Here is a 10,425-nt window from a genome sequence, read left to right on the forward strand (position 1 = left end):
GAAAATTTTACTCTCACCTGCTGATGACAAATGTCCACTGGTACCAGGTCCCTCCTGGGAGTGGCCAGGACCATGTGCATGTGGCCTGCTGTGGTGTAGATAGAACCCCCTGCACTGCCAGGGCTGGTACTGCCACTTTGCGAGCCCCTTGGTGTCCTAGCACATCCATGTTGACTGCCAGCTGTTGGTGTTACTGGCCTATGTCCACACAGCTGTCACCGCACCCCCACCACACGTTGAAGCATGGACCCACCACAGCTGATGAGGGCCATCATTTCACCATGCCATCTATCCATGAGCTCGGTATAAGCACAGATGGCATCAGATAGTTCATGGATATTGTCGCTTACAGATGTGAGAGCAGCCCTCTGCAGCCTCAGGTCCTGTCTGGTGTAACGTTCCATATGTGCCTGTGCCACCATGACAGCCTGAAATATGCACCTGCGGGTACCAGCTATGTCGCCTCTGCCAGGAGCATGATGTCCAGCAGCCTTACCACGAGCACCCTGGGACATCAGCCTATCTGGCTATGCCGGCTGCGACTGGACACAGTAGGCATGGTTACCACACTTTCCTGTGCACTGCCACCAAACATCAGCTGTCCCTCCACTATGGCCACTGGTGATGGGGTATGTATAGGCACTGAAACTGTGTGCAGGGTTGGGGTGGCTAAAAGGGGGATGTCAAATGGTGCAGTGCCGGCCCTTGACAATCCCACCTGTGCATTAACAGTACTATCATCATCCTCAGTATCTGTATGGACACCAACATCAGATTATATGCAGGCGGGACCCTGATCCACCTCGCCACCTGTGTGGGGAAAACAATAAATGCACTTTAAAACCTGTACAGCATTGCCTAACAGTACACACACACACACACACACACACACACACGCACACACACACACACACACACACACACACACACACACACACACACACACACACACACACACACACACACAGACACACACACACACCTCTGTAATACCTACCTGTTCATGGCTTTACAGACAGTCCCACGTATGTGTCCATGTGGGACCCCATCCTGCATCAAACTTGTTAACATACATGCATTGATACCACTCATTAACATATCAGTCCTCTAAATGCCTACACAAGCAGTCACAACACAAGGCATGTTACTACATTACCTGCCTGACTTGTGTGTAGTGGTTTTAGATGGCCTCACTGCTGTCATTTGGTATTCACCCTGTGTATGTCCGGACATCATGAGCATGGCCCCTGTATGTGTGGGCTACTATGTTCTATCCATAATATCACGCACTGGTGTGTCATGTGTATGGGCATATGTGTGCACACCTTTAACATGACGGTTTGTCGCACCTCTTGTTGTGTGTACTACACCAGTCACTACTCCTGACAGGGGTATACCAGCATGGGCCATCTACTTTTGCCAGTGTATGTTCAGTGTGCCATACAAGTCCTCCTATTCTGCATGATTGCAAGGTCTACTCATGTGCACATCCCTTGGTGTTCACACACTGCCATCACTGTTGCTGTGGGGGTAGGGTTACGGCTGCCACAGGTCCTGAACCTGACTATGTGCAGATATAGCCATTCTAAGCATCCTTAGGATCCCTGCTGCAGTGCACTGGTGTGTCATGCTGACACCCCCCCTCCTTCAGCCTTTTTGCAGATGCATGACGAGTAAGCCCTACACGTGTGTCACTTTGCAGTGTCCCATACACTGAACACCGCATGTTACAGTCTAGTCCCAGCTGATAATGTGAACCACTGTAATGCCTTATGCCATAGTGTATCTCTGCAGCAGTTGCCATTGTCCTACAGGTATATACACTGGTGTTGCACTGTATATGGGTGTTGTTCCAAACATGTCCCTACTGTAGGCCATGTCTCCCACCATTATGTTACTCCCTGTGGACACATTCTGCAATGACAGGATGTTAGTTATCATGCAGGTGTCTGGAATACCCTTCCAATACCCCATCATGGTCACCCCTGTGATGCTGTGCATTTCACAGCAACAATACGTGCACATGTACAGCATGCATTCTGGGTAGGTGGGTTAGATGTGTGAATGGCATATACCATAGCCATTATATGCCCTGTGTACTGGCAAGCATCTACATAAACCATACTCACCAGCTACAGGGTGCTGCCTTGGTGGTATCCCAGAGGGACCTACATAAGAGGATGAGATGCAAAGTCAGTGGCCACAACTGTGGCAGTGCTACAGCATGGGTGCAGTATTACAAAACATTAACTGTACATGTCCACAATACTACCACGTATGGACATCTGTTTATCACTACTATGCAGCAACAAAATATATCTATGACATGTCAGATATGCATGATCTACCTGTACCAATATGGACGTATACACAACAGTGGTCTACGGATGTGCCCTGTGGTCTTACCTGCATGCTCCTCGGCCAGTGTTTGGGTGGCACCCATCTCCACAAAGGTGTCTGGCAGTTGGTGTTGTGTCCAGATGGGCAGGTGCCTAAAGGCTGGCCAGGAGCTCCTCCACACGTGTTGGGGGGGATGGATGGCATGCCCCCCCATGGCGAGGTATTCCCCCCAGACTGCAGCAGCATGCCAACGGGCATTACAAAGCAGGTCAGAACAATGATGTCGGACCTGCTCATTACTGCGGTTGTGCAGTCTGACATCATTGACCCTGTAGACTAGGTCATTCCACAGGGTGGTCCACTCCTGCTGATCATGGGCAGCGTGGCCAAACAAGGTTGCATAGTTATGAATTAGTCCATCCAACAGGTTGTAATTTTCTGCCGCTGAGTAGGCTGGCAGGCTTGCATGAGACATTGTGCCTGAAAGACATAAAGATGGGCACAAGTGTGAGCAGGTCATGCAGAAAGTTACCACAGTTCTTATTACACATCACTGTCTCCCCCCCCACCATATCAGCAACAACAAACCATACACACATCTCAGTAGGTATGGCTACAGCATACCTACCAGTGGACCAGATATTGTACCGTACCACGCTTTGTGCAGTGTATTTGTAGCCATGTTCCCTGTGTGGACACTATCATTGCTGGCCTGTTACAAACTATTCACCTGCATGCCATTATCAGGGCCACAATGGTTTCATATATGCCTATGGTATGCCTGCTATGTGTGTGCTGCACATCTGACATACTGTGCTATTGTGGTTATCTATGCATGCAGTTGGACATGTTCTGGGATTGTGTAGACTATTACTTACTACCATATGTTCTATAACAGTGACACAATAGCATGTATATGTACTACTGGCCAGCAGAACAACCTCTCCAAACTTATCTGCCCATGTTACCCAGCCACATCTCATGTGTGTCCCACCCTGGGGTCTCTTCATGTACTGGTCCAGCAATACCTTCAGGTGGAACCAACCCAGGGGATGTTGTCCCCACGCCCGGGGGCACACACAGACATGTTCCTGTCCCCTGCGGTAAGGTTCAGGGTCTGTTCCATAACGGGCTCCACAGACACATGTGGGATGTGCTACATCACTCTGAGGCACCCAGTACACATTCACGGGGCCAACATGCTCCTCCTGCTCAGCCTCCAGGCCAGGCACCTTCAGGACGTGGACTGCTGTTGTGAGTAACGGTGGGTGGGAGGCTTGCTCCCATTGTGTCCATATTGGGGTCCATGGGGCATCCACATCACAGACCACACACACCATCCAGGGTGTTTACCCACCACATGTGTCACATAACACCCTTGTAGGCTGTCCTCTATACCTACCAACCCTGACCACCTCCACAACTATACCTGCCATACTTCCCCATATTCCCATTCCATAATTCACAGAAAAGGGCAATGTGGTCTCAACAAGGGGTTCACATGTGACATACCTGTCCATGTTGCACACATTGACAGCTGTAGATATCTGTGTGTATTGCTTTGTGTAATGTTTCCTCACACATAGCATGCAGCACTGTGGTAGTAATATAAGGGACATGTATTTACATACATATATGTTTGTGTGTGTGCTTGTATATATGTAGACATGTGCATATAGGTATATATCTATATATGTGTAGATATATGTGGTGTATATATGTGCTCATATATATGTATATATGTCTACACATGGGCAGCTATATATTTGTGGACAAACATGTAGATATATATACATATATATATATATATATATATATATATATATATGTATATATATATATATATATATATATATATATATATATATATATATATATATGTATATGTGTGTGTGTGTGTGTGTGTCTACATATGTACACATATGCATACATATATATGGGTACATTCAGACATCAGGTCCACAATCTCACAACACCTTCCTGCACAGCTGCACTTTTCTGCCTTGCTACAACACAGACAAATGCCACATATGGACACAGCCTGACATTAGGGGGGTATATGTAGGGCCAGATTGCAGGTAGCCCTATTACACACCTATGTCATCCATGCATGCTACAATACAGATTAACCTGAGTATCCTGCAAGAGGTGGGCTGTGGATCCCACCTGTCCATCATAATGGCATTACTTCCACCTCCAGCTATTGGCCATGTAATATACATACTTCCCATTACACAACACACACTATGATGGCTTACATCTTATCAGTCAGTGCTGCTCTGCACAGTTGAGGGGTATGGCCCACTACCTACAAGGACAGACTCTATTGTTTTTAGCAGTTGTTCAGCTGAACATCATTACAACAACAACACCTGAAGGCACATATAAAGCATTCCACATAATCTATCTCATTATTATGGACCAAGTACTATGGTCAATTACATACATATATATTTCACTTACCTGTTCTGGGACTGCAGACTCTTCTAGAGTGTTTGGTATTTTTTTCCCTTATACTCACTCTCTCTCTCAGTCTCTCTCCAGTAAATGGAATGAGCTGCTTTGCATAGATTGCAGCATGGAATTTGTAGGTGATGCACATTATCAGGTGATGGCCTCTGCACCAATCAGTGTCCTCCACTTTATACCTGCATGCAGCATGCTGTGTAGTACTTCCAATTACCACTGTCATGGCAACCAACTAATATAAATCCCTACATCATGTGGGCGTGGTCCCTTTACCTTTCCTGTATGATGGACATTCTTCCCGTGTGTGGGCATCAGTGTTATAGACATAAGGTAGCAATACCTCTTACAGGAGAACCTGCACACTCAGGCCAGCTACATATTTGTAGGAGGTTCCAGAACTTCAGACAGAGGGTGAGTAGTGTTGTTGTATGCATTGTATAGCACTGGTGTTACAGGGTTTGTGCGTACTTACTAGTTTAACTTGGAATGCAGTCTGTCTGCATAGCTCTCAACTGTGGGCCTATTCTCTTGATGGCCAGAGGTGTGCCTGTTATGTTCTGTCTGTCCACCACACATGTCTTGTGTCAGAATTATCACTGGCAGTGTGTGGATTGAATGCTATCAGTACATGGCTACATCTATTTCTGTTTCTGACTTCATATTCCTGACTAAGGGTATGTTGCAGACTATCCTGTAACACCAGTGACTTGCTTATTGTATGACAACAGTTTTACACATATGGGCCTGTGTTCCAGCCTCTTTCCTCCACCTACATACCAGGCTGCACACATATGACATGCTGTCAGGTGTTTTTCTGTAGTGGGCTGTGAGTATGTCATGCTGCCATTCCTGCCAACAGTCCACTGCTGTTGTGTCCCCCACACATACTGTGGGGTTGGGGCCATATATGTGTGGGCTTCACCTTCACAATACATGTGTGCCCTTATGCACTGCAGAGGCCAGTGTATGTAACAATGGTATATGGCCCTGTATTATTGAGTCTGGGGGGAGGATACACCATAACTAACCTAGGCTGTTACAACATGTGGGGGTGTCAGGGGTAAGCTGCCTTAAAATATCTGGATGTACATTACCATACAATCCACCTTGGGTAAATGCAGGCCTACCTCCTCCTGCCATACAGACTGTTCTGTTTGTCAGTGTGATTGTGATGGTGTCAGTTATGTCTTGTTATGTAACAGATACATCCCATTCTGTCAACTGAGGTCTTCACCCCCTAGGGATTGTGTACAGAGTGTAGATAGAGGTTGCTGGACTATACATCTGCATTACTTACTGTTGATTGTTTGGTATCCTGTGGGCTAGTCTGTCTTTACTATTGTACTACTTGAAGGCCTCGGCATGGGCAGGAAAATATGTAAACCTTTCCAGACTACTGTATTAGTATAACTTTTTAACAGATGCATTACTCTGTTTACATGGATGTCAGTGTCTAAACAGCTATATGATATGGCATATACAACTGTAATAGTACACAAATAAAGCTTTCCATGTATGCAAACCTGTGTGTGGTGTTATATCTTTTGACCTCTCCGTATGTATATGTTGCAGGCAACAATTGTCATTTGTATGGGTGACTCATACAGTGTCCAGTTGGTAAGGTGGTAACTGTAGGCATAGTGGCTGTTCCATATTGTGTGCACCTATTACATATGTATCTTCCTATACATATCGCTGCATGTGTATGTGTAGTTACATATATATCTATATATGTATATATATATATATATATATATATATATATATATATATATATATATATATATATGTATATCTGTATCTGCATATATGTGTCTGTGTATATGTATCCTAGGGATGTTGATTGCTTCCACATTGTACATTCCCTATGGGAGCCAGAATGTACTGCACGATATGTTACTGATACCAGCCTGACATTATACAGGTGGGATGGAGTACTGTTAACATCTTGTTCCCATGTCGTGTCAGGTCCTAGTTATGGGATTATGGGATCTGCAACAGTTGGTAGTATATTGCAGGGCAGACGTGTTTGGCTGTTGGTGGAGATGGGTCTATATTAGAAGCACGAAAAGACAAAACCACGAATGCTCACATTAGCGAAAATGCTGGGAATCAAAAGGGTGTTTGTGGGGTCGTGGTACAGTGAGGAGTGGGATATTTGCCCTTTCCTCACTGTAGTGCGATCTTGGAGTTGGAATATATAGTTAGTGGGGGGGGCTGTGGGGGGCGCAGCCCCCCACAATACTAAGTTCGATTACCGGCATTTTCGCTCATGTGAGTGTTCGCTAAAGATAACTTTCAGTTATCTAATATAGACCCAGGGGGAATACCTATTCATACAAGACGTATGTTGTTTAGGACCTCTCAAACCCATTAATGGTGCATGTGGACATATATGTTTTTGTTATGTTCCCATTTTTATCTACAGATGTATGTCCGTATATACCTGTATATATATATATATATTTGCTTACACACACACATATATATATATATATATATATATATATATATATATATATATATATATATACATATAGATGTAGATGTATATATCTATAAATGTATGCATATGTATGTATATATGTTTATATTTCTATATATATATTTCTATATCTATGTCTATATCTACATTTATTGATATGTTATATCTATTTAGATATTAATATATATACACACACATACATCTACATGTTGAAATACATTCCCTGTACTGTTGAATGACTGGGCTGGATGATATGTTTGTGAAAACATCAGGGTTATGTATATCTGACATGGCTTTGTGGTAAATCACTTTGGGTATGGTGTGCATGGTCTTGGCTTCGAGCCTTGCAGAGACTGTTTATTTTGTTGCTGGGCAGAACAAGGTGCAGAGTGATTAAATCACTTTTAAGCAGTTGTAAGCGTGTTTGCGTGGAGGTAAGCACTGCTAACTTCCGGTTACAGTTTCTTATACTCAGCTTCTCAATTGTTTAACCTGTGTAGGCATTGCTTACCCCCACACAAACAGGCTAAAACCCGCTTACTGCTACTTAAAAGTGCTTACTCCCACTTACACTTGCGCTAATTTTTTTAAAAGAAAAGAAAAAAGGGTTGATAGGAAAGTGGTGAAAAAGGGGCACAAAGAGGGAAAGATAGTAGGGAAAATAGCTAGGGATGTGCAGGAAGGGTGTAGGGAAGGTCCATAGCTGCCCATTTCTTCTACACCAACAGCTGTGCATATACACTGAATTTGGAGGTAGATTTGGACACTCAAACCCCTGTGTGAGGGGTGAGGACAACAATAATATGTTGTGATGCCAATTAGACCAGATTACATCTGTCCAGTGGACATGTGTGCAAAATGGACAGCTATGTATGGGGCAAGATTTTTTGGGGGGAACAGATTGCCCTTTTTTCAGGTGAGAGTGGGATGTTAGGGAGGGATAGTAAGTATATTTGGGGAGGTAGGTTGGGTAGGTTAACAGGCGAGACAAACAAGACGCGTACAGGGGCAGTATATGACACATGTGGGGGGGTAAACACCTTGATGGGGAGGGTTGTTTGGAAATCGAAAGCCCATGAGCCCCATATGTGGAAACAGTGGGACTGAGATCCCCACCCATAGGCAGTCACCACTGCACCTTCACAGCCCTGAAGGTGGCTATGCTGGAGGCTGAGTCAGAGAGCGAGGCCGACCCTCTAGTCTCAACACATGGCCCTTGAGCTGGCATAGCAGATCTCTGACCTCCCTGCGGAGCTCGCTACACACTATGACCTGGACCTGGCGACTGGTGACAGGTTCCTGTCTGTGCCCACTCCTGGGGTGGGGACAAGCCCCATCCCTTGAGGCAGTTCCACCCGAAGGTGGTGTAGGACCAACAGACAAGGTGGTCCCAGGTTGGGCTCCAGATGTGCTGGTGCTCAGTGCCACTGCCAGCTGAGGTGGAATAGGTGGGTCCACTGGGACTCGCATTCCCATATGTACTATGGTGTTTATGGTGTATCAACATATGTGGGTTAGTAATAGTCAACACATTCCAGGATTAGGTATAACAGCATGCATAGATATTCCCATTAACCCAGACACCAGATATGGAACAGTTGCATAGCAAATGGAATGCATGCATATATGGGACCACTGTGGTAATAATAACAACAGCATGCAGGTACATTGATGGCACCATGCCACCAGTGTTGGAGTATTTCAATATAGCACATACATGGAAACAGATTTAAATAATTATCAACCAATAGGATATATGTCCCAACAGAACAGTGAAGTCATTACATACCAGTTGAGGTGGGTATGTAGTTTATTGTTGGAGATATGGTGGGGGGGAGAAAGATGTCAATTAACAACTAGTATATTCATGTAGTCCACATTATTTTCCTAGTCAGTGCTGTTATCTATACTTTACAAGTATTCCTGCACTATCCTATAGCCTCAGTTTGGACAGTGATATGGCTGTTGTCATATTTATATGAATTGGTTTTACCTGCAATATACACCTCTTATCTGGTATACCTGTGGAGGAAATGTTTGTTAACACTAACTGTTTCTACACATACTCCCAGATTCCAGGTTGCTGTTGTGCACATACCTGTCCATCTCTTTCTACACAGACTCTGGCTATGTCTTGACCACATGCAGGTGTACCGGGACATATCTAGACTATTGCCCTTTTCAACCTTTAGTGACTTACCACACACTTATACAGGTTTTCCTACACAGTTATATTATGTAGCACAGTGTGTGTGACAGTGATCAGTGATATTTTATTATTCAGAGCAACTGCAGTACTCACAATTCCATACAATACCAGAGTAAACAGTACCAGTACAGGGTATCAAGCTTTTTATTTCTCGGCACAATGTTCGTATCCAGCGTACCTGTGGAAGTAATGTTTGTTAGCACTACCTGAATGTTGCCACACCAGATTACACATTAGTATTCTGCACCTGCATCTCACTGTTACTGTACACACTCTGGTCACAGCTTGACCACATGTGGGTGTAGATAGGACATACTTGGCTTATTACTCTCATAACAGTTTCGGGAGTTGCTAGAGTGACAGGTTTGTTCTCATAGATGTGTGACAATCAGTTGTATTCCCTATTTGCTGCCTAAACATCTGGGATCATCCCACAGACTTCCCAGTGAGACAGGGTGACAGGCAGCAGATATGGGCCCATATACTGGACATTCTCGTCTTATCTGTGCAGTTGTAGGGTATGATTCTGTATGCAGGCTACTTCCACTCCCAGGATTCAGACAATGGCTATGTCTGCTACAACTTAAACACTGTCCATCAGAGTTGTGTGTGCTATATAGATTTTGCTGTATATCTCCTATCTGCTTTCTGTCTTATAATTCTCCTGTGGTTTTGAATTCTGACCTTGTATTACAACACTCTTATACTGCTAGACAGTTATATTTTGTAGGACAGTGTGGGCGACATTGATGAGTAATACATTATTATTCAGAGCAAATGCGTCAATCACAATGTCATACAATACCAAAGTAAACAGTACCAGTACAGGGTATCATTCTTGTATTTCTGGGCACAGTGCTGGTATCTGACAAACCTGTGGGAGAAATGTTTGTTAGCACTACCTGAATGTTGCCACACACAG

This window comes from Protopterus annectens, chromosome 13.part0 (assembly GCF_019279795.1).
Source record: "Protopterus annectens isolate FY-2018-M chromosome 13.part0, PAN1.0, whole genome shotgun sequence".
Classification (NCBI taxonomy): Eukaryota; Metazoa; Chordata; order Ceratodontiformes; family Protopteridae; genus Protopterus; species Protopterus annectens.